The following is a 27,055-nucleotide window of genomic DNA, read 5'->3' on the forward strand; positions in this document are numbered from 1 at the left end:
TGGTGCAATCATTCCTGGATAAAATCACTGCTGGTAAAGTCCAGCTGTTAGTAATCAGCAACTGCTGTCTTCAAAAAAAAAATGCAAACTTGAGAAATTAAAATAATCTCTTCAGAGCAATGGGACCTGCACTCTGAATGTGGGGCAAATGGAGAAAGACAGTAGTCTTTTAGAATACTCTGAAGGCCAAAGCAACTACCCAAATGTGATTAAACAGTAACCAGCTACCCTCACTCTTACCTTTATTGCTATTTTCTCCTTTAAAACCCCCCTATCATTTTAATTTCTACATATCATTTGTTCTGCCTGGTGTTATACAGTTCTGAGTACTCATGAATCAGTAAAATACAAGATCCTAAGACTTAAAAAGTATTACAAAATGTTGAATGATCATAAGTATTGTCCAATGTCACTTAAAAATATTTTTCTGTGATTGTGGGGAACTTTATTCTAACAATGAGATATATTACACACAAATGAACTTCAATAGCTTCCTCAAACTTATATAAAATTAGCATAAGTCAGCTTTGACTCTGTGGTGAGGGGCATCAGTATAAAGCCTTACGATAGATAGTTGTAAAATGGAACAAAGCAGTAATTGAGCTTTTTCCATGCTCGCGTTTAGGTGAAGTTCACCTTTGTGTAGAGGGCCACAGAGGTGCTGGAACAATTTTTATAGTGGAGGTGCTGAAAGTGGAAAGCATGTATTTGGTTGTTGTTATTACTTCAAAATGGGATGCTACTGCACTCCCAGCATCCATAGTTCCGGCACCTCTGGAGGGCCAGGGAAAACCTATGTACCATTTCAGTGGAACTTACAAGGTGAAATATCCTTTGTGTTTGTCATCCACTCGGGACAGAATTTCACCCTGTGTGTTTAGAAACATGGCAACACCAATTAGATGCTTAAATTTCAAAGCTTCTGTATTGCAGTTTCAAAAGTTTGGGTCAAATTCTGGCCAGCACCTGGAAACAGGTATAATAACCTTCTCCCCAAATGGGTGCATTTTATGCGGCAGAATCATAGAAGCTGGAAAAGAGAGAGTTCATAAGAAGTTATTTCTGCAGTATGTCCCAGACTCACAGAACCTGATTCTCCTCTGGCTGGTGTGAAATGAAAATCAGGCCTAAGCTTTTGTGATTTGTATAATAATACATATGGATAAAAATATTGTATTCAGTATTTAATTATTAAACTGTTCTTGTGATAGGAGAACTTCAGAAATCAATTAGAGGGTCAGTAAAATATACTTCTAGACGTATGGATGATTCTCTAAAACTCTTGAGTCTGTCAAGTTGGGCTGGAGAAATCTGATAAGGGGGGAATAAGCAGTCTCATGAGACTCCCAGTACAGTCTGCTTCTGTCCTCGTTGTTGAATTGTTGTCTAGAGGTCTGGAAAGAGGCAACTGGAGAGTTGATTTTCACCACTTATATACCATGGTGACTGACACTCTATAAATAGCTGAGTTAGATTAGATGAAGAATAGCCTTTGTTTGTGGTATTTTGGCTCTTCTGCTTCTGCCAGCTGGAGCCAGGAAATGTGGAAGTGTGAAAATGGAAAGCAATGGGGAGAAAAGAAAACTGAACCTTATCATACCTTGAAATAGATTTAGAGTGGCTTCTTTTTGAGTTTTGGGATCAAGTTCCGGTTGGCATTTATTTGATTTTACTGGTTTGCCCTATTCTTGGATTGTGCAGTTTTCGTCCTTTACACGTGTTGAACATATCTCTACCTTAGGTAGAATGCATATTAAGTGTTCCACTCTAATTGTAGCTGTTGCAGATCCTTTATTATAGAATGTATTGAGCATTGGATTATTAGGAGTATGTATGTGTGCGTGTGTGTGTGTGAGAGAGAATCTCTCTCAGTATTTAATGTATACATAATTTCTATGAGATGAATAATGGAAACCTAATAAAGAGATCAGTTAAAAATGTTCTAAACTTTCTGTTATGACCCCAGGATTCTTCAGAGATAATTTTCCTGTTATACAACTCTCAGAAATAGTTTTGTTAGATACAAAGGCAGCAAAATCTATTTGATAAAAATGAGGTAAAATTTGTTGATGGTCACAATTTCTAGAAAAAAAAATGCCAAGAACTGAGCAGATGCAGACACTAACCTACCCCTTGTCACTCTGTAGAGATGTGTCCTCTTGCTCACGTACAAGGTACGTTAGTAGGTTGGTGTGGAGTAAGCTTCCACACTGGGTACCTGTGTTCTGTGGTGAAATAGATGGTTCAGTCTCTGGCGCTGGATGATAACTGCTTGGGACCACAATTCAACAGCCTTATTTCTTATGGCACATGGTACAAATATTAGCAGAGGTAGAGGCTTGGAATAGATCATTTTGCTTCTAAGGCTTACTTTTCTTAATAGTGTATTTTCTTTATATACTGGCACTGTTTGTAGTGTGTGTGCACTGGTCTTGGAAACACAGTGCTGTTCAGAAAACCAATAAAAAAAATAACATTTTAGTGACATTATTTCTTTCTCCATTTATACCTCCAAAATCCCCCCTCACTCAAGCATTGTTTCCTACTCCCTTCACACCAGCAGGTCCCTCTTCCCCCGCCCCCCTTTGCTTCCTGTCTTGCAGGGTGAATCTCAACTGGCCTTTCTTTATTTTACGCCACAAGGAAGACAAACTCTAGTCTTTACTCCCTGAGCCCTCCTCTCCTCCACCCCCCTGCCCAGTCTGCTGAAAGAAAAAAGGCAGCAAAAATAAATGGGAAACTATAGGATCTGGGATCTTAATCAGTAAACTCACTGCTTTTATGTCATGTCACCATGCATTGTTTTTTGAGCATCCTGCTGTCTATGGGGAATAAAATGAAGAAGAAAGACAACAAAAAATAACTTGAGATGGATTTTACAGAATGATAAATTAGATCTGATTCTTAAGCCAATAATCACATGAGCTCTGGACCAACTTCTGGTTCTTACAGCACTGTGTAGTTAGTCCATTGACCTTACCGTTTAGCATTTGTAATGTATGAGCTGTACTAGGCAAGTTCTAGACAAGTTTCGAAGCACTAGGGTAATTACAAAAATTTGGTCATTTAAGTTATCCTAAAATGCAGCAATTCTGTGACTAATTCAAAACCCCAGTGTCTTTGTTTTGTCTCAAATTTTATTTGAATTGGTAATGAGTTGTTTTAATCCCTCTCTAGTTCAGCGGTCAAGCTGAAGGACAGAATTCTTTTGGGGGAGGGGGAGAGAGAGAAAGAGAAAACAAGTTAGTATTTGACATTCATGGGGCTAATGGGTCAATGAACTTTCACTTATGGAACCTTCTCTGTGAATGGAGAAAATAAATGTAACCCTGCTTCCTAGCTTTCAAAATGTGTCTCACTTTCAAGTTGAGTCCCTCTAGCATGTGCTGGAGAGGGCTCTCAAGTGACCCTTGGGATTATTAAAATGCTCCCACCAAATGGAAAGGAAGTGTGGGGTGATTTCCCTGTCTCTGGTTGAGCTCACTCCCTCTTGGGGCAAATTATCCCTCAAGGCACATACAAATATTTGTGACAAGCACATTTTACACTTTTGAGACAAGGTAGATTGGAGCAAATGGCCAGTTTTTGTTAAACAACGTCCTGGAGATGTGAAGAAACTCTCCCCTTTCCCCCACTTCATAGAAGGTGTTCTTCATCCTGTCTCATTTCAGTTTATGTAGACTGAACTCAGTGTTTGTAGTAGCAAAATTCATGGTGTAATGGCTATGAACAAAGTAGAAACCTTTTCTGTAAAGTACATTTTATTTGCCCTGTAGGGCTGCACTTTTCCTCAGTTATAATTAGGATATGGCACTTTACTTTGGATGGGAAGATAAATGAACAGATTCACCACTCCTTCATGCCTTCTATCTGTGAGCATCACACTCTCTGGGGCACAGAACTCTCGCATGTTAAGGAGGAAATACTGCAGCACTCAATTCGCTGATATGGAGAGCATGTGAAGAAGAACGGTACTAGTAACTTTTTTGACAGGTTAGCATTATAGTGCTAACTTTTAAAATGGAAAATAAACTTTAAGAAACCAAGGGGATTGGGCTTTATATGTGCATGCATTGGTTAAAAAAGCTGCCCATGAATATATTTCATGTGCGTTATCCACTTTGTTTCTAGACCATAAATTCATTAAAATTATGCAGTGAATTGCAGCATGAAGAAGATTAAGGTGTAATTTGCTATATTTTATGGCAGGTGCCTCCCCTCTTCCTAATCCCATTCATCTACTAGTAAATCAGAAGAGATAGGATCCTCATTATGGAATATCATATCATACATACTTGGCCAGTTTCTGAATTGATGTTTTATTCCTGGGGCTATTGTAGTCCAACTGATTTACCTGTCTGTTGTGTGGAAGAATGTTTTCTTCTCTGTTTCCGTACAGTTTAAATGTCAGATTTTCAGGTAGGTGTATGCAGTTGCTCGCATGTACCTGCCTGCATGTGCCTGACTTTGCAATTACCCTGTGTAAATATTTGAAGTGTGTGTGTGTGTGTTACTTGCCCACCCACACAGCTAGTAAAATGTGTCTAACTGCCCAGGTGTATGCACAAATACTTGATTATTTGCACTCGCAAGTTAGGCAACTGTACATGTATGTCCACATTATGTGCATCTAATTTAGAAAATCTGGTAGTTAACTTGTTAAAATTTGGCATGATATTTTATAAAGATCTCTTCTGTGTTTTGAATCAAGACTTTGGAAAAACCAAAGTAGATATTACTCCTAATGACTTGGCCTTGGTTTGTCACGACAGCATGTGTGAACAGGACTTTGGGGGTTTTAGGCAGCTCTACTAAATATCAATGTCCAGCCTGAATGAATTTTTTCAATATAGCTACTAGCTGCTTACCTTAATACTGATTCATGGTGTATAATCCCAGACTCACTCTTATCTGGATATAACACTAGCTTCACAGAGAGGAAAGAATAATTGGTTGAACATAATTAAAGTGGTATAGATAAATCAAGATCTCTTTCTGAAGTGATTAGCTCTAACGTGCATAAGTATTTTATCTCTAGGCCCCTGTGCAATGCAGTCAGATTTACTGGTGCATGTAATTAAGGTTCATTGCTTTGGAAAACTCACTGACTAATATTTACATAAATGTCTCTTCAACATGCTTCTAATTACTTCCTTGATTAGTATGTGATAAGTAATAAAGAATTCCACTCTTAAGTTAGCTTCATCTTGTTCATTATCGAGAGCAGTGTACTGTGCAGTACAAGTAATTCTCTGTGGAAGATGCATATTCTGTAAGACAAAGAATTCTTCTAAGCTTGTTGTCCATTAGCTCATCTCACTGCTTTTCAAAGTCTAGACTTGTATTAGCAAAGGTTGGATAAAAGCAGTTTTTGGTTAGGACTGTAAGGTTGCCAGTTGGAAATCTGCATTGCAGATGGCACCTGACCTTGCTGTCTTTTTCTCCAAAAGATGTACATAAACGTCTGTTGTGAGAGTATTCCATACTAAGAATCCTCTTGTACGAATTTCTTTGCTGGTTAAAGGACAGTTTTAAATTCTGGACTTTCTCCAATTCTGATCAAATCAGATAACACCCTAACTGAGCTACACACTGTTCACATATATCATCCCTGTCCATTTCTCACTTCTCAATATTTCAACAAATTCCGACAGCACTGTTTAATCCGATTGCTGATTGGGGATCTGCCTACTTTTGTGACTAATGAGGCGGTGGCTGAAATATTTGTTATCATATAGCAGATTTCAGAATCCTACCCCAGATCAATTGTGAGACAGAGTAATTAGTATCCAATGTTGTTTGGTGCCCTGTGTGAAATGAGTTGGTGGCATCAATTCAGTTTGGAGTAGTTAAGGACCTATATCATGAAGCCACTACATTGATGCCTGTGCTGGGCTCTCCACTGAAGGTTTAAGGTACAGGGAAGATTAAGGCATACTAGTGGTGTAGGGCATTGTTACACTGCTGCTAAGTGTGCTTTATTGGCTCTGTAAATAAATAGATGACTTTGGTCTTCAAAGAAGTCAGTCCTACAACTCTTACCTGCACTAAATTTGCTTAGGAAAGAAATCTAAGGCTATTTTCAAAATATATCATACATTCTCGGAAAAGCAATCAACTTGCTGTTACTTGTCCTTCATTCCTTCATAGTGACTAAGCAGCTGATATGTTTGTACTTCTTACAAATTGGAATTATGTGATTCCTCCCTAAATCTGAGTGTGAAAGTCACAGACTATTGGACGATTAATACTGAAAGAAAATGTGTTGCATGTGTCTGTGAAAGTGAGGAAGGGAAAGAAGGAAGGGTTGGATAGCACCAGCTAAAGCGGGGTGGCCAACCTGAGCCTGAGAAGGAACCAGAATTTACCAATGTTCATTGCCAAAGAGCCACAGTAATAAGTCAGCAGCCCCCCCATCAGCTCCCCTCCCCCCGGCTTCCAGCGCCTCCTGCCCACTGGCAGCCTATCAGTGCCTTCCCCTCTGTCCCCACACCTCCCGATCAACCGTGTTGTGGCATGCAGGAGGCTCTGCTGGGGAGGAGCGAGGGCACGGCAGGCTCAGGGGAGGGGGTGGAAGGGGTGGAGTGGGGGCAGGACCTGTGGCAGAGCCAGGGGTTGAACAGTGAGCACCCCCGGGCACATTGGAAAGTTGGCCCCTCTAGCTCCAGCCGTGGAGTCGGTGCCTATACAAGGAGCCGCATATTAACTTCTGAAGAGTCGCATGTGGCTCCAGAGCCTCAGGTTGGCCACCCCGAGCTAAAGGGAAGGGGCTTATAGGGTCTTTTGGTTTTTAATTTCATTAGTTCAAATCCAGGCCAGGTTGTAGTGAAGGATGCTTAGTGATTTGTATGAAATGAGTTTAGTGACTTAAGTGCTTTTCCCTGTGGACAGATGTTCATATCACAAATATTAGCACAGTTGGCCCTAAATTATCATCTTATGCCCTGTCTGGACTAGAAAAAATGGGTTTAAAATGTTACCTAGCTTGTTTTAACTAACATATTTTAAAATTCTCATGTAGACAGCACGAGGGGGAACCTAGGATTCACCTTGACCAGCTGTCATGTTAAAAACAGCTTGCTCTGTCTACACTAGGGTTTTATAACATGTTTATTAAAATGTGTTAGCTAATGTGCTTTAAAAAAAAAACAAAAACAAAAAAACCCCACACCATTTGTCTATTTCGATATACTGTCAAAGAGCAGTCTCAGATACTTCCAAGACAGGGTCGTGGGAGGTAGTTTCCCCAAGTCAAGATGACTTTTGTGAGATGGTGTGAGGAAACTTGTTCCACAAGCACTAAATTCTCACCAGAAGAATACATGTGAAAAGTAGTTTAACAGCTTAATTAAGCAAGGAGTGATCCACTATTAAAGGCTGCCAGAGCAGTTCACAAAGCCTTCTGCTTACATCACAGACAAGATTCAGAGTAACAGCCGTGTTAGTCTGTATTCGCAAAAAGAAAAGGAGTACTTGTGGCACCTTAGAGACTAACCAATTTATTTGAGCATAAGCTTTCGTGAGCTACAGCTCACTTCATCGGATGCATACTGTGGAAACTGCAGAAGACATTATATACACAGAGACCATGAAACAATACCTCCTCCCACCCCACTCTCCTGCTGGTAATAGCTTATCTAAAGTGATCACTCTCCCTACAATGTGTATGAAAATCAAGTTGGGCCATTTCCAGCACAAATCCAGGTTTTCTCACCCTCCGCCCCCCACCCACAAACTCACTCTCCTGCTGGTAATAGCCCATCCAAAGTGACCACTCTCTTTACAATGTGTATGATAATCAAGGTGGACCATTTCCAGCACAAATCCAGGTTTTCTCACCCCCCCACCCCCATACACACACAAACTCACTCTCCTGCTGGTAATAGTTCATCCAAAGTGACCACTCTCCCTACAATGTGCATGATAATCAAGGTGGGCCATTTCCAGCACAAATCCAGGTTTTCTCACCCCCCCACACCCCCCCACACAGACTCACTCTCCTGCTGGTAATAGCTCATCCAAACTGACCACTCTCCTTACAATGTGCATGATAATCAAGGTGGGCCATTTCCAGCATAAATCCAAGTTTAACCAGAACGTCTGGGGGGGGGGGGGTAGGAAAAACAAGGGGAAATAGGCTACCTTGCATAATGACTTAGCCACTCAGTCTCTATTTAAGCCTAAATTAATAGTATCCAATTTGCAAATGAATTCCAATTCAGCAGTTTCTCGTTGGAGTCTGGATTTGAAGTTTTTTTGTTGTAAGATAGCGACCTTCATGTCTGTAATTGCGTGACCAGAGAGATTGAAGTGTTCTCCGACTGGTTTATGAATGTTATAATTCTTGACATCTGATTTGTGTCCATTTATTCTTTTACGTAGAGACTGTCCAGTTTGACCAATGTACATGGCAGAGGGGCATTGCTGGCACATGATGGCATATATCACATTGGTGGATGTGCAGGTGAACGAGCCTCTGATAGTGTGGCTGATGTTATTAGGCCCTGTGATGGTGTCCCCTGAATAGATATGTGGGCACAGTTGGCAACGGGCTTTGTTGCAAGGATAGGTTCCTGGGTTAGTGGTTCTGTTGTGTGGTATGTGGTTGTTGGTGAGTATTTGCTTCAGGTTGGGGGGCTGTCTGTAGGCAAGGACTGGCCTGTCTCCCAAGATTTGTGAGAGTGTTGGGTCATCCTGGATTTGTGCTGGAAATGGCCCAACTTGATTATCATACACATTGTAAGGAGAGTGATCACTTTAGATAAGCTATTACCAGCAGGAGAGTGGGGTGGGAGGAGGTATTGTTTCATGGTCTCTGTGTATATAATGTCTTCTGCAGTTTCCACAGTATACATCCGATGAAGTGAGCTGTAGCTCACGAAAGCTTATGCTCAAATAAATTGGTTAGTCTCTAAGGTGCCACAATACTCCTTTTCTTATCACAGACAAGACTAACACCACACAAATGGTTAACTGTGCTGAACTGAATGAAGCACTTAGGATACAGTAGCTATTTCTTTTTATAGACTTATCTTGACATGGAAATTGATGCATGATTCCTCACATGTCAAGATGGCAAGCGTCCGTGAAAACCACTGAAAGTTTACTTTATTAGAAATCTTCTCATTACATTTCTTTACAACAGTTAGTGGCACTCGCTATCTATAATAAAGTGAAAACACCTTGAATTGCTTCTAGTCCTCCATTTGGTGCAATACTCTCTTGCTTTGTACTGTCAGTTGCCAAACCCTAGTGAACTGTCCCTTGCAGACAATTTGGGTATACAAGTGAATACACAGCCTGCTTTGAAAGGTGGCCTTATCCCTATGAATACTCAGAAGCACCTAGTTGTTGAAAATTATACTTTATGTGGAGGAATAAGATTGTGCAGAGAGTATATTCTATGTATTAATTTTTCTTCAGTGAACAAATTTCTGTTGCATGTGACTGCAGCACCTCATTCTGTCATTTAGTAATAATAGCAGTGTTATTTGTTGAAGTACAGAGAGATAAAGCAATTGCATTGTGGTGAATTAGCTTGAGTTGTCACTTAGTGTTGCCATTCCTGTGACAATACCTCAGCATCTGTTTATTGCCTGTAACTTATCAGCGCACCAGAAGCCTTTCTGTTTAAAAGCTGAGGTTTGAAGCTTTGGCAGTGCTGTAGAATGGCTCCAGTAATGTTTTTAATACTTGCTTTTAGAGTCTAGAAATAAATTGTCATATGCTGTGGACTTGCTCATGTTCTCGTCAAAATCCACGGAGAGTTTTGCCGGGGACTGCAGTGGAAGCAGGATTTGGTCTCCTTACAAATTACACTGTAATAAAACAACCTATCAAACTGGGTAGATTATCAGTTAAACCAACAACTATTTAGGTCTTCAAAGGATCCAAGAGGCTTGTTAACTTGAATCTAGAGTGTCCTAAATGGAAATAGTTACTTGCTTTGTAACTGCATGCATTTTTTAAATGGGTGTCCTGTAGAATGTCATTGATAATTAATAGTAAAAGTCACTGACCATGTCGAGATGGAGTAATAACAGCTTTGTCTGAAACAGACATCTGCCAAGTAAATATTATTTTTTGGAAAATTGACCCTGCGTATAAATGTAAAAAGCCATGTTTTCCCCATCTGTTTCATTTGATTCATACAGTACATTACAATCCTCTTAGCTGTTAGTTTTGTGTTAACTAGCAAGAAGGTGACTCAGCTTCAGAAATAATGTAAAATTCTCAGTTGCTCATCAGTTTTGGTATTAATTCAGTGAGTGAAGGAATTATCATTTGAACATAAGGTTTACAATTTACTAAATGTGGAGGACATAATTTTTTCAATAAATATTTCCAGTATTGTTATAATTTTTTTCTCATTTTAAATCTCTCCAAAATGAATTAAACTAACTTTGATAAAGGCACTCTTATTCCTTTAATAAGACTGTCCACACACAGAGAATTATTCTGGAATAGTTATTCCGGAATAATTTATGCACAGACAAAAGCCCTTAGTTTGTGTCAGAACATTTCATTATAGACTATCTAGGGTTTATTTTGATAGTTTATTTAAATGTTGGTTGTTTCCAAATACTTGGCCAAACTTTAAAGGGCCTCCTTTACTCACCTGCAGTATTTGTGAGTACATCTGGTGGCATGTGAAAACTCAAGAGGTGCACATAGAAATAGATGTTAGTGCATGAATATGGATGAATGTATCTAACTTTGCTTAACCACGTTTGCATGTTCAGACAAATGTACACACAAATATTGCTGTCTTGGTTAAACTAGCTGTTGAAAAAATTGGCCCACTATATCTGTCGACTGTTTTGAAGTAAGCCTGAATTTGGCAGTGCATGTCTGTCATATGGTTCAAGAGTTCTTTTTCAAATGTTCTCTTCATTTTGTTCTGGAAAATATTAAACATACATAGATAAAAAGCAAAAAACAAAATAAACAACACACAACTGAATCTCTAAAGACCTATTATGATGTGCATACCACAAGCTATTAATAATCAGTCATGCTTGGTTGCCTGTTTGCTATCCTCCCATCTCTCTTTATTACTCTGCTTTATGATTTTTATATTCCAAACTGATAGATATTGTGGGGACAGAGGGATTTATTCTTGTGCCCAAAAGCAGAGATCTAAGCTTTGGATCTCACCCATTGAACTAAATCCTTAAGACCCTGCTTAGACTTTACTCTTTCATTTTTCAGACTTGACCTATTATACCTCTTGCTGCATTTGCTCCCTGCTTTAATTTATTTAGCTGTGGCAACAGATTGTTCTTGTGGCGTTACAGAAATGAACAGATTTTGAAACACTTGCCTATAGATGTGCAGTACTCCCCAACATCTGCCTTATGTACTGATATGCTGAACATGAAGGAGCTGACTGGTTAATAGAACAGATCATGTAGCACCTCTTCCAAATGATGGAAAATCCAGGAGGGAGCACACTGGCCGACCAGTTTTGATTGACACTGGAGTACTGCTTCTGGAAGTATAGCTTATGGGGTGATACAACACTTCCCCTAGTGACTGGAGTGTACTTCCCTTTGAGACAGCATATGCTTATCTCTATTCCTCTTTTGCAAATGGTACTGCTGTCCCTTTGTTATTTGTAAGACGTCTGTGGCTACTTATGACTTTCACAGTTGTCAGTGTGCTGCATCCTATGGCCATTCAGAACACCCCAGAGGCAGCTGGGACAGGTGAGAATCCCCTGTTTCAGAATCTCCTAACATTTGAGCTAAAGGAGCATCTTTTTTCTCTGCTTGTACCATAGGGTCTCGTTGAAAAACTGCCAACTCTCTTGAACTATTTTTCCCTATAGACTTTTTTCCCATGGGATCTTACCTACCAGCTCCCTGAGTTTGCTAAAGTTTGCCTTCTTGAAATCTATTATCTTTATTGTGCTGTTGTCCTCCTACCATTCCTTAAAATCATGAACTTTTATCTCTTCATTATCACTTTCATCCACGCTGCCTTCCACTTTCCAATTCTCAACCAGTTCCTCCTTATTTGTCAAAACCAAATCTAGAACAACCTTTGTCATGTCATGGCAAACCCTTATTAATTACTTCTATCCAGTTTGTCATGTGTCCGTGCAAAGGATATGTTGCTGTGGAGACTTGCCAGGGTGCTGCTTGGTGCTGATGCCAATAAAATTGATGGGAATAAGCCTTTCTGAACTGGCATTTGACATGTCATGAAGATGTGGGTTACCCATAGATTAAAAGGTCTGTTAGTTGATGTTTTATCTTTTGCCTATTTTTGTATGTGGACACCCTGTTTCTTGCCACTATTCCTGAAAGTATAACATTTGAGTGGACAGTGGTGGCCAGAAAATCAAACAGGATAGAAAATAATATTGAAAAAAATCATCATGCCATTGTGTAAATTGATGGTGTATCCTGACCTTAAATATTATATTCATTTAGGGTTACCCCATCTGAAAAAAAAATGTAGTGGAAACAGAAGGGGTCTTGAGAGTGGTGATGCAAATGAATAGAAACATGGAGAGGCTTCCATGTGAGCAGAGGTTGAAAAGGTTAGGACTGGTTTATTTAGAGGTGAGACAAACAAGAGGGGACATATTAGAGGTAAAGAAAATAACAAATGATATAAAGAAAGCTCCTATATGCCCTTTTTCATAATTCAGCAACAATGGGACACCTGATGAGTTAGCTAATTAAATTTGATAAATAGAAATATGTGTTTATATGCTGTACAATGATTGCCAAAAGGTGTAATTCTAGGCAAGGAGTTTAATAGGATTCAGAATAGGTTTAGCTATTCCTGTTAATGAGAACATCCACCTTCATGTTAGATATGAAAAATTATTTAAAAGGGATACACACCTTTATATTTCAGGCCACAAGTCACACTCCTTAATAAGAGCTAGAAAGATACTTCTGCTATGAACAAGATTTTCTATTGCAAGGTATTCTATTGCACCTCTCAAGGTCATTGTCAGGGGGCAAGATACCAGAATAAGCGGACCACTGGCACTTGGTTCCTCTTAAATCTGAGAAGTGGGGTGAGACAGCCAGGTTTTTGGACTAGCGAATAAGAGTTAGCAAGATTGTAATGTATTAATGTTAACATTATAGTAAAGTATCTAGAATTGTAAGAGTTCCATCCTGGGGATCATTAAAGCATTTTGTATAAATAATTGGAGACTCCATTAAGATTCCTGATAATTTTTTCAGAGTAGATGCCATAAAAAAAAGCTATCTCTTTTAACCTGAAAAGAGATTTTGTATGTCTTCTTTTAACCTGCAAGATGATTAAAGAAAATTAACTCCTTTTCAATAAGTGTACAATCTTCCTTTGACATTCAGATGGGAGCTTGATTCAGGTTAGCATTTCATAAAGAGCTTGTGTATGAATTTCAAAATGAAAGATTAGAAATAAATTTCCACAGACTCATTAAATTTTTTTCCTTCTTTTATTGCAACAAGGCAAAGAGGCAATAAAAGTTGGAAGTTGTTGACAGCATGTTGAAAATTACAAGTGAACCCTCATGAGTTGAATTTTGCCCTGGTGCCTCCAAACTCCTTTTTTCATTATAATGTCTATTTAAAAAAGAAATATCTGGCTGCAAGAGCTGAATGTGTTGTGTACTTTGTTAACTAATACTGTGTAGCAAATGCATGAAATATAGAGAGAGAGCAGAAAGGGAAAGAAGAAAAGGTTTCAGGCAAGATGAAGAGAGAAAATGAATGTGTTCTGTTGCTCAATTTATTACTTTTTGATGGACAGTGAGAGTTTCTGGAAGGTTTAGGATGAATTGCCCAGATTTGGGTTGATAGAACTCCATTATAAAATGTTCTGAACAGTCAAAGCTATTCACTCTTCATAGAAAATGACTGGAGTAGTCATTTGTTACCTTTTTAGTTCACTTATCTGGGAGTCAGACTCTGCTCCTCTTTCTCAGGCTGAGCTTTACTCCTCAAGAAGTCCCATTTAAATCTTTGGGACTTCCCATAGAATAAAGTATTCAGCTTCAGCAAGGATGGCAGAACCTGACCCGTAATCTTTCCTTATTAAAACACAGAGTGATGCCCATTAGGGATTTCCAACGGTTTTTCTGGTTTTCATTTAATTTTGGTCTTGCTGTTCCCATCCTGACTGTAGTTGATGCTGCATGTTGATGCCAAACATTATATAATTTAGCAAAGAGCTGTTCAGTCAATTTTAGAAGCAAAGTGCCATTGGATGCAGATATGCAGATCCATCTAACTTCAATGAGAGCCCTCTGAATATAGTTGAAGGAAGAATTTTGCCTAGTAAAATGTGGATTTGGAGTTCTAGACTGTTCCCCAGTTAATTTCCTGCTTTGGGATTTAATTAAATGAGCAGGAGTTACCTGAGAAATAATCCAAAAGAGAAGGAGAGAGATGATCACTAAACTGGAAGTCAAGTCATCAAGTGATGTTTTAGTTCTTCTCCCACAGTGCTTAGTGAGAGCACCATTAGTAACTGATATATGCAGTAGAAAATGATAATTTGAAGAAAATCCTCTCATTTGGCATGCAAATAGTTACTGGATAAAGCAGTAGGGGTTGGGGAGTTGCTGATTAATCTCAACAGCTAACATTAACATTCCAAATGTCATTCTTTATTCATTTCACCCACTTGAGTCTGTCATGTCCTTTTGTGCCTAAGTTTCTTAGAGCACATTTGATATACAGTATATGATAACAGATGGGGACCTAAAGTACTGAGTGTTATAACATTCCAGTCTTTTTTAAGGGGCAGGAATTTTTCAGCCTCAAACATTTCTCTCTGGCTTTCTCTTGTTGTTTGCCCATATGCTGGGGAGTCCATCCAAATTAAACCAGCCAGGAAAGGTTTGTGGAAGGATGGCTGGAATGAACAGAATTCTGAGGTTTTAACCTGGCAGCTTTCTGAAACCTCATTTGACATCTGCTATGGATTCCTCCACTTGACAAGGGACAGCATGGATCCCCGTTCTGTAAACCACATCCATTTTGTGGTATTGTCCTCCATGTGAGTCCAGGAGATAGAGGGACTGGCGACAAACTTCTGGTGTGCCACAGGTGAAGGGCAGCTATGATAGCAATTTAAAGCATTTAATGGCCCAGAGCTGTGAGCATCACATTCACTTTTCCAATCCTTTTGATTCTGGTCAGGCTAAGAAGTAGAGCCGGTCAAAAATTTTCAAATTTTGAAATCTCATCAACATTTCAAAATTTGAAAAAAAATGGGAAAATTTTGATAATATTTAAATGAAAATTTCCCTCCCTCTGTTTTGCAAATCAGCTTGGTCAAAACTTGCTGATTTTTGTTGAAATTTTTAAAAAAATGTTAAGGATACACTCTGAGGGGAAAAACTACTGTCTTTTCCCATTATTTATTTATTTTGCCTGCTGTACCAAGAACTACATCACTGAGCTTCAGATCTGACTTCAGTACCTTATGGCAATATGCTAGGGTTAGCCACAGATGACCTTAACAGCTATTGAATGTTAAATTTTCGTGTTTAACCAGCCACAAAATAATAATAATAGTAATACCAACAACACCACCACATGTATATCCTCCACTGCCATAAACATTTGGTTCCTTGCTACATTTTGCAATATAGTACTTAATGAAAATGATCACAATTTATAATTAAAGGTATCTTAATTTAGTTATTACAGACACATAGGGGTAGATGTGCTAGAGACATATAAAATAATGAATTATATACTTAAAGTTAGTTGTTCAGCCCTGTTTGCGCTTTCTCATAATACAAGAACAAAAAGCCACCCAATGAAATTAATGGGCAACAGATGTAAAACTGTTAAAAATATGTATATATTTTATACCACATATAATTAATCTGTGGAATTCACTGCTGCAAGATGTTATTTAGTCAAAGTCCCTTATAGAATTCAAAAGGGAGTACATTTATATAAATAAGAATGTTGGCCATAATGACACTAGCTAAGATAAAAACTTAAGGAATATCAACCTTTCATTATTATTATTGCATAACAGTCATATTGCACTAGAGCCTAGAAGTCTCACCCAGACTGGGCCCCATTGTGCTAGGTGCTATTTTAAAAATGGTAGTCCCTGCTCCATAGAGCTTGCAATCTAAAAGCGAAGTCCAAACAGGTGCACAAGACACAAGAGGCTGGGCTGGGAAAAGTGGTAGAGACAGATCAACAAAAATAATTGGGTGTATGCAATTCTTAGGCACCTGGCTTGCTGTGATCACTGCTGCTAAATGCCTAACTGTTACCAGGTTGCAGTTTCCTGTAGGCATTATGGCTGAGAGAGTTTTGAGGGTGGACTTGAAGGAGAGTGAGGTGGAGGTTCTTAAATTCTGACAAGATGTAAACTAATCATTAATAGCCTGGGGATACGAAGAAATATCTCCCATATCATATTATCCATTATGGGACTTTTACACCTTTCTTTTGAAGCATCTGGTATTAGGCATCTTTGGAGACAGAGTATACGACAGGTTGGACCATTGTTTTGATCTGCAATGTCAGTTCCTATGTTCCTTTGTGGCAATGGGAAAGACTTAAATATGCAGTAGCTCAGAAGAAAATTGGGCAGGGAGGTCTTGCCATATAGTGATAACTAGAAGAATCCTTGCCTGGCTGCTACTATGGACCCCTCCTGCGTACCTGACTTCTGAGCCGTGCATTCCTTTCTGCTCCTGGTTCCTGCTTCTCTGCCTGCTCCTGGTCCCTGTTCTCCCACCCCAGATTCCTCTCTACTCCCATTTCCTGCTGTCCTGCCCCATTCCAGGTGCCTGCTCCTTTGCCTTACCCCTGATGCTGTCTCTGGCTCTGACCTTTGGCTTGGCACCTGACTCCAGCTCTGGTCTTCAGCTTGGTGCCTGAATGCCCATGCCCCAATCATTGTACCCCTTCCCCGAGATAGAGGCTTGTCTAGTCAAGCCCTTGGGCATACCCCTACCTTGCATACAATTGTACATGCTGCAAGTAGACACAAAATCGTACCGGTAAATCTGATTACTGAAATTGAGGCTTTTAATATCCTTACGGGTAAAACAGAGGTATCGTCTGAAAGAGGGTGACAGAAACGTACAGAGTTATTCTTTAAAAACTAGCCATTTGCCTTGGATAACTGCATAATTTTTTTTTGAACATTCAATATTTAAGGTATTTCCTATTGTAAGTTTAGGGAAGTACAAGGGAATACTGAAGCTACTGATGTAACCATATCATGTTATCTTTTGCAAAATTGGTGAGTTTTATGGAGTTACCAGCTTTATACTTGAATCTGCCTCTAGAGCTTTGAGCCTAGATTTGATCTTGAGGTTTTAGGGATGTATTTCTCTGCAACTTGTATTGCAAAGCCACCCTTTCATGTTTTAGCCTCCTTCCATTATTATTATTTATTTATTTTATTTTATTAATTATTTTATTATTAGGGCTCATCAAAAATTTTCCAGTCGAGCAGTTTTTTGAGGGAAAATTGGGGTGTTCATGGAACAAAATTTTTCACAAGAGGTGTCTGCTGGAAGATTTTGTCTTAAATCTTTTGGTTTTCAAGTTTTCAGTTGAAAATTCAAATTTCTGGGGGAAAAAATTGTGGATCAATTTTAATTATTAATAATATTATTACTACAGTAGTTTGTAAATGTGCCAATTAAGGACATGGCTGTGCTGTGCAAGTAGTTGTAAAAATGAGTACAGAGACATGGTCCCTACTCTAAATTTACAATCTAATTTCATACTACAAAGCCACAGTTCCAGCTTTTTTCCTCCTCCCATTCATAGCACAGGATTTCTTGAGACAAGTTATTTTTAAAAGCCTGAAACTCTGTAAAAGGTAAACAAGAATGTTTCTCACAGGGAGAGTTAAAAAATTAATTTGTATCAGTTTCATATTGCTTACTATATTTTCCCATAATTTCCTTTTGCTTTTATTGCAGGAATAGATGAATGAAACAATACAGGTGTGACTGATAAGCAGCCCAACAATAATGAAGTTATCAGTAACATAAAATAATTACTTTACCAAAAGACTAATTACTTAATGTACTTGACTGGAACTTGCTTCTGTCATAGTAGGAAAGCAACTAGCTCAGTGATGAATGGTACTTATAGTTAAAGTTGATAAAGTGGATAAAGCATGGGGACTGAGGGACCTGAGAGATGGGTTTCGGTCTCACCTGTACTGTTGGTACATTGTGACCTTGAGCCAAGTCAGTAGGACCAATATTTTTAAACATGGATACATTGGGCATCTAAATCCACACTTGTATCTAAATGTTTGATTTTTGTATAGTGTGCAGGTGTAACTAAAGAAAACTAGAATTTTTTTTCTATGTACTGACAAATCTATAGTGACTGTCCTTTTTCGAGTTGAGATTGCTATTTGTGAGTTTTCCCCCTACATAAAGGGAAAGGACTTGCTATAAATAAAGCTAAGAAAAACCCCAGGAAAACAAATAAAAGCACAAGAGGGAACACTGTGTTCTGCCTTTCAAAAAATGGAAATAGCTTATTTAAATAAAAGAAACTATCTTTTCAATATGCCTGCCTTTTTATTGATAAAATACCTGTAAATGGTTTTTAGTGTGGCATGAGAAAAAATAAAACCAGTAATAGCAATATATATCATTTCAACTAGTTACATAATGCCATATTTTAATACCTGAGGGCTTCATCCATACAATTTCTGTTTCTTATATTGAATGTATATACACTTTTACACTGCCTGAATGCCTGGTGCAACTCCTTTAAAGTCAGTTGAAGTCTTTCCATTGACCTCAGAGGGGATTGGAATGGGCCCCATAGTATTTTTCTTAGTGAGAAATTCAGAGAGGAAGGAAATTTAGCTCTCTAGCTCTTTGCTTTACATTTTGATTTTTTTCTCATGATGTATGGCTAATTGATACAGATGGCTTATTGTGATGAAGACTGTAGAGCCCTGGTAATAATTAATATAAAGGAGGTTTTTTATTGTGGCTGCTGGATACAGAGATACCATTTAGTTCTCTCTAGCTCGAAATTGACGACTGTAGCCTGTGTTGTCCAATCTGACTTTATAGTCTTGCCCTAAATCCTGGTTTATCCTCAGCAGTCATGGAATGGAAAGCTGCATACAGTCCCAAGACCAAAAAAGAACGAAGACATAGTAACCCAGGATAATATCTAATGACCAGGATTATCCATGTCATTCGATTTCCTTCCCTTCAAATATGGGCCATAAACATTTACCAGAAAAAAAAGAATATTTTTAAGATCTAAAAATTCTTAGGTTTTTTCAGTCATTAATATAGGTACTTTTAGCCAATGCCATGGTCAAAATACTATGTGACTGGCTGCTGAGAATTTTTTTAACCAAATTTCACTCTAGGAAATCTAATCTCATTGTACTTTAGTTGTGGATTAAGTAATACTTGTACAATTTGTAGAGCTGAATGACTAATTTGTAGTGAATAATTTATTCAGTGGGTTCGTATGATGTAATAGAGATTGTTCACAAGTCACTTATGATTTTCTTAGATTTATTCATTGTTTGAAATAGATGTATATAATGTGAATGTATATAAATAACTCTTGTGTGGATTGTTTGCAAGCTGTTTGTTGCACATATTTGATATTGTCACTGTGTTGCCAACTCTTGTGATTTTTATTGAGAGTCTCGTAATATTTGGCATTCTTCTTATAGCCCCAGCTCCTGGAGTGATGTGACTATGTGAGAATCCCAGCTTTCATTAAAAACTGAGTCTCTAGCCTTCACTTGTGAGGAAAAGCTTGAAAGTGTGAACCCTGAAGACTCAGAACTCAGAAGGCTAATTAAAAATAAATATTTTAAAAGATCTTATGATTTTTATGCCACCCTCATGATTTTGGGGGGCCTGGCTCCTGATATTTGACAATAAATCTATCACTGACTTCACCTTGGGGGTGTTCAAATGACTCTCATGGTTTATTTAAGAGTCCTATGCTGAAGAAATGGCACAGTAACCTTGGCTGTGACCTTCTTCGTTGCTGCTGGCTGTTGCAGGGAGTGTTTCTAAAATTACACTGTTGCTCTGACTTGGTGGTGTTGATTTGGTAAACATGCATTAATGATCAGAGGACATTTGCAATTGCTAGCAAGTTGGTGAGTGTTTTGAATAGTATTTTGTGAAATGAATTTCCTTTTAGCTCCTCCTCTTGCTAAAACAAGCTCAAAGGGTTTCCTCTGGAGGGAAAATGCAGTAACACTAAATATAGTGCTATTAGTTATATCCTAAGTGATGTATACAATGTCTAAATTGAAATTTGTTTACTAGATGCTGGCACTTAAGTAGCAGTGCAGAAGAATGTTACACATGAGTATGAAATTAGCTGCTTGTATGTCCTGTACTGTTAGAACCTCACATGGAACTGCATAGGTCACTCCTGTAACATCAGTAAATGTAATTTTGAATGTAAGAGTACCTGTAGCTTCATGGAATTTGCACATTCATTATGTCTTGATTATAAAATAGTTGCAATATAACTAATTGTACCATAGCTGCCATAAATAGTCATAGCTTTATTTACTACTTCAGTGGACCTTCACTGCTTTGTGACCTGAAAATTATGCCCAGGTATTTTATATGGTATTATTTATGCTTTATGTAATGTCCTGACAACAATCCAGTTGTGTTATGGAAAGAGTTTTATAAATAGTTTAGGCTGTTCTTAGGGCACAAAGCATTGTGGGTGAAGTGGCTATTTTAAACTCCGTTGCTGCCTGTTTTAGCAAAGGCATCAGATATTAATATTATTTTATAGCATCCAAATTGACAGTGTACTTATATATAGCACCCAAATTGTATTACACAGTGTACTTAAATATAGAAAGACCAAGCCTTGGCTCAAAGAGTTTACAATCTATGGATGAAATCCTTGTCCTACTGGAATCAATAACAAAACTCCTATTGACTACAGTGGTGTCAAGATTTCACCCTATAAATTTCAATGTTATCACTTGGATACTGAATTTAATCATGTAAAGTCTAAGAGTTTACTATTAACCCAGTTGTTTGAGTTGTCCGTATTTTAACGGATTCCTGCCTTACACTTTATATAAAGTCACTGTTTAATTACTTGCCTTTTCCTATGCTATGTAATTTATTTTCTGTTTTGCTACACTACTTTATTCCAGTTCTCCACTTTGAAGTTGAGTCATGCACGGGTACAAGCTTGTGATTTACTTCATTTATACTGGTTCAGTAATAATAAAATACAGTACGTATTTACAATGCTACAGCACAGTACTACTTCAGTTACTGTAAGGAACACACCTACCAGAAGTTCTCCACATCCATTGTTCTCCCAGAAGCAAGGGGCACATAACCTTCACAGTCAGATTGAAAAATGTTAGGATGTCTCCCTTATAATAGATACTAAACATGGAAAAAATTAATCAAGCATCTTCAAGCTCTGCAGGAAGCTACTGGATTTATTTAGAATCTCTGTAGGAGCAGCCCTTCCTTGACCAGCAGAGTGTGAAATATCACACTCATTGTGTACTGAAATAGAGAACGGGGCCCATGCTGATGCCATCTGAATTGTGTAACCAAGCATGCTCAGAAAGGACAATGATAAAATTTCAACAGTTCTATATTAAAAGAAAATTACTTCAATCTGGTTGGCTAAACTCTAACGACAGGCATGGTCAGGCCTTGAATAATAGGCATAGTTCATTCAGTCTTAATCACGATCTGATGTGAATGTCTGTCCTTTGGATGCTTATCTCCCACCATCCTCTACAGTTTTTTTTTTATTAAATTAACTAATACAACTTATTTTGCATTCTTATCCTCCATTACACTGTGTCAAAAACCTGGCTAATGGCTAATCATGCTCAGGTGAATGGCAACCTGCTTTTGAGCTCAGCTGTACTCCTTGATTTGTGGTGCAGTTTGTCTCCTTGCGCTTATTGGGTAGGTGAGCTTTCTGTTGTTAAGCTACAGATTACCCACGCTGTATTCAAAGAAGACTGGCCAGTCCCTTGAGGTTTTTACCTACAGCACATGCAGGTTCTTTTTATATGAATCGGTATCCTTTCCCCCTTTCCACTAACTGAGCCCCACACCTTAACCCCCAGAGTAATACGCTCAATCTAGTCAGCATCACTTACATCAGAAAATATTCTATGAATGTACAGAATCATTATCTCCCATTAGGATAAAGGAACAGTCACCCTATTCCTAGCATGCTGAAGCAGCAAAAAAGCTTTAGTGGTGTTAGTTGAGGGAAAATGAGAGCCCATTTAGCTGAATGATCCCTCTGTGCGGTACAATTTGGATGGTGTAAAGAGTTATGTCCTTAGGTCTAGTAGATCCTGATGAATAAAAGCTCACTCTCAAAAGAGATAAGCAAAAACAAATGACAATCTGAATGGTGGGACTCAACTTTGGAGGTGTGGAAAGGCAGTGGCCCTCTGTTATTAGTTGGAGCTACAGAAAGCCTTACAATAAAAATGAGTCTTCCCATCAGATCACAGCTTCTATGGCTGGGACAGCAACAGCTGCTAAAGAAGAAAGCTAGTAAGGAGTGAAGAGGTGACTTCCATCTGCCAAGACAAAGTCATACATGCAAAGGAATAAGCTTCTGTACTGATCTGATGAGAGAGATGGGAGACTGAGGTATGCAGCCAGATTAAAAGGACTAAACCCCAAAGCCTTTCAAAGAACTTGAAAAAATATTTTAAACACACTGTCTCTCTCTCTCTTTCTCTCTGTATGTATATGTGTGTACACACACACACACAGAAAAAAAGATGGAAAAGGCCTATGAGATAATCAAATAATAATTCTTGTCTCTCATCAGCTTTACAAAGATATTCTTTCTGCTATATTATAGATAGGGAAAGTGGGGTACAGAGAGGTGAAGTGACTTGCCCAAGATCCCATAACAGGTCGGTGTCAGATCTTGGGATAGAGCCCAGGTCTCCTGACTTCCATTCTAGTGGACGTACATCTCCCCAGGTGTGCGGTATAAAGCGTCAACAGACATATGGCACTATAGCTCTGGCATAGAGCGGAAACTTTCTGCAGAGCAGATGTCACTTGGATGGTTGTGATTGCTGCCTTCACCCCTCATTCCCTGGCACCAGTGTCTTATGGTAAGGGTCCTTCCATCACATGAGCAGGTAGCATGCCCTTCCAACAGATGGCTATGAGTGCACGCAGGCCAGGAAGCATGAATGAGCATTAAATATGTTTATACAGCGTTACTGGCTGGGAGGCAAAAGTCTCTGTGTTGTGAGCTTCAGCACTGACATTACAGGTATGAGGATGCAGTTGTGCTAATCCTGGGTCCGAGCTAGATTAATTTTCAAAAGTAAAAATAAAAGAAAATGTGTTAGCAGCCACACAGGGCCATTTTCTGATGTGCTAGTAATAGGCAGCGTGTTTGGGCTAACTACCTGGCTGGCTACCTTTCCAGCTACATATCCCCAGCTCTCACGGGACAGGTGCTATTTCTTTTGTTACAACAGTAAAAAGACACAACTAAATTATATACACCTCTAGCCCGATATAACGCGACCCGATGTAATGCAAATTTGGATATAATGCGGGGGTCGGAGCTGCGCGCTCCGGTGGATCAAAGAAAGTTCGATATAACACTGTTTCACCTATAATGCGGTAAGATTTTTTTGGCTGCCAAGGGCAGCGTTATATCGGGGTAGAGATGTATTTGTACGACAGGGTCTTGAGTGAAAATCAAAACTCCCTGCATACTCTTCTATTACCAGTATTATTATTCAGATAATGGGCACACCCAAAATGTGCCAGGCACTTTCCGAACACAGTTCCTGTTCTAAAGACTTAAAAACCTACTAAAACAAGGACAAACACAGGGAAGAAGCGTACAAGCAAAGGGAGACAGGTGATGACAGGCTCACATCATACTAGTTACATTTTTTAAAATTAATTCCTCATCTGTCCACAATTTTCCCTCCACCATTCAACCACCTTCATCTTCAAGTCCTGTGCTCTTACTCCCCTGTCCTCCTCTTCCCTCTCCCACCCCTAAAAGAACAGTTCACCCCTCATAAAATAGGATAAGTAGGTGACATAGTGGCCAGTGGCTTGTTGGCTTTGTAGAACAAGTGGATCTTCAGGAGGGATTTAAATGAGGTGAGAGAATAGCTTTCAAGACCAGCTGATGAAGCACAGTCCTCCTGCATTTTGATTTGTTCTGATTATGTTAGGAACAAATGTTTTGCGAAGAAATTTGCAGGTTCATTCTGCATCTGCTTCTATCACATGTCACTGTTTTCTTGAACTTGATTAAAAACAAAAAAAAACCCAGTCACCTACTACATTCAGAGTATATGTGCTTTACATATTAATCTGAGACTTTCTAGAGCTGGCCAGAGGATGGCCATTCTGTTTCATGGCAACTTGCAAGGATGTTGAAATTTATTTGGGTTCTGTTCTGGAACAAACCCAAAACAAACCCAAAACCATTTGAACATTTTTGCAAAAACTGAGTTGTGTCAAAATGCCCATTTTGTGGTTGAAATCATAGCTTTTTGGTTTGGAAGGAGGTGTATGTGTGTGTATGAGGGCCTGGTGGATAGGACACCACCCTGGGAGACCTGGATTCAAGTTTCTGCTCGGCCTGAACATTGCTACATTTGTGGTTTCAGAATTTAGGAATCCTTTATATGATTCACTTCAAACTTCATAGCACAATTTAACCTCAGCCTCAGATATGACCTCCCAATTATGAGGCCAACCTGTCTTATTTTGTGGATTTTAGAGGGGAGGTCAAATCAGCTTTGTAAGTGAAACTCATAATGGAAAATCTAACAACTTTCACAATAGAGTAAATGCTGTCGATCCATAATCTTGGTGGCTGAGTTGGGTTCTCTTTGTTTCTGCGTTGGATTAATTATTTAAAGTCATGTTGACTTTGCTTTTGTTGAATCTATTTATGTCTACTTACATTTTTAGGTAAATAAAGGCTATGGGGGATAGGGCACCCTATTAATATAGATTTGTGGTTTTGTTGTTGTTATTACAGGTAGCCTTTTTTCCCACAGTCTAGGGAGCCTCTGAGAGCTCTTGAATTCATGCCACTTTTCTATACCTATCATTCATTATTTTGCATTGTAGGTGAATTTTTCAAAGGCAAATACTTCAGATATGCCTCTAAAAATGCACTTGCACACGCTGCATGAGCAGATCTTTACATTTTGCATGCAGATTTTGTCAGGGTGCATAAATAACCTGTTCTGTAGTTTTGAAAATGTAACACTTTGTCGTGTGTGTCTGTGTGTGTGTGCGCGCGTTCGTGTGTATGGCACCAAATAATTGCTGCTACTGATAATCTCCTGCAACCTTGTGCTATTTCCCTTCAGCCCCCTTTTAATGTAACAGTTATAAGTCACATCTCTCTAACGATTGGACATGATATTTTCTGGGATGTGATAGTATTTCACTGAGTGACTACTCTTGAAAGTAAGCAATGTCTATAGAACTATTTTTCTGAGTCAGGTTCAGGTCCATAATTTGAAGATACCATTATTTTATCAGATTTACAAGCAAAAATTAGGTTTGGTGGTTTTTTTTATCCAGAGTTTAAGTCTCTCTCCTCTTTGTATCACTTGACAGGTTTGGATGCACCCATATGGGAAGAAGAGATTATTCTTTTAAATAATTCAGTCTAACCGTTTTTATATATGTCAAGGGAAAGTTTTCTTTTTATAACTTTTAATCTCCTGTTTCCCATTTCCTTAATCATACATTTAGTAAGAGAGCAATACGCTTTACTGCTTGTTCACTTGTAAGGATTTGATTCAGGCTCATCAAGAAATTACTTCAGTGTATATATTTTAACAGAGATGTCAGGCAATACAGTTTAACTGTGGATAAAGGAAGACTTCCCTTATTATAAGATGGTGGGTAGTTTCTAAAGACTTACTTGAGTGGTCCTGTCAGGCCACACCACGGCTGTGAGGTAGGGTGACCAGATAGAAAGTATGAAAAATTGGGAGGGGGGTGGAGGGTAATAGGAAAGAAATATATAATTAAAAGCCCTGAATATCAGGACTGTCCCTATAAAATCAGAATATCTGGTCACCCTACTGTGAAGGCAATTTCAAATTTATAGCAAAGTTTATGGTGCGCGCACATGCACACACACACACACATAAATATATATATTTATTTCTCATCCATCCCATACATGAAAAGCCAGAATTCATTACCTTCCCGTTTGAGACAGGGCTGGTCTTCACTACAGGGAGATTGGTGCTGCTGCAATTGATACAGCAGGGGTTGATTTAGTGGGTCTAGTGAAGACCTGCTAAATTGACCGCAGAGCACTCTCTGATCAACTGGTGCGCCAGCTCCCTGAGAAGATTAAGGTAAATCGATGGGAGAGCATCTCCTGTTGATGCAGCGCAGTGAAGACAGTGGGGTAAAGTTGACCTAAGCTACGTTGACTCCAGCTACATTATTCATGTAGCTGGAGTAGAGTAATTTAGGTTGGCTTACCCTGGTAGTGAAGATAAGCCCTGTGTCTTTCTCTAGTAAATCCAGCATTTACTATTTCCTATGGAGCATGCTCTTCAGAATACATTGTGATAAACAGACATTTCTAAGTCCAAATTGCTGGCCTTCACAGAGTAAACCTTGGCTGGTCATCTAACCATACAGCTGGTTTATGCGAATTTGAGGTTCAAGCTACATTCTAAAAGACCTTTATCTAAGTTTCATAGAAAAGAGATTCACAGTGATCATGTGTATTGTGAGATGAATTCTCATGTAAAGGACCAATTAAAAGATTGAGACAGGATCTCCAAACTCTGCATCTTGCTCAGGGTATGTCTACACTACGAAATTAGGTCGAATTTATAGAAGTTGGTTTTGTAGAAAGCATTTTTATATAGTCGATTGTGTGTGTCCCCACACAAATGCTCTAAGTGCATGTAGTCGGTGGAGTGTGTCCACAGTACTGAGGCAAGCATCAACTTCCAGAGCATTGCACTGTGGGTAACTATCCCACAGTTCCCGCAGTCTCCGCCGCCCATTTGAATTCTGGGTAGAAATCCCAGTGCC

General features: G+C 38.8%; 1 protein-coding gene across 7 annotated transcripts in view; it reads left to right on the forward strand.

Moving 5' to 3' along the window:
* Positions 1-27,055, forward strand: part of PDE1C (phosphodiesterase 1C) — a 419,371-nt gene that overhangs the window by 199,981 nt on the left and 192,335 nt on the right. The gene's annotated exons all lie outside the window — the stretch shown is intronic.

This window comes from Lepidochelys kempii, chromosome 2 (genome assembly GCF_965140285.1).
Source record: "Lepidochelys kempii isolate rLepKem1 chromosome 2, rLepKem1.hap1, whole genome shotgun sequence".
Lineage (NCBI taxonomy): Eukaryota > Metazoa > Chordata > Testudines > Cheloniidae > Lepidochelys > Lepidochelys kempii.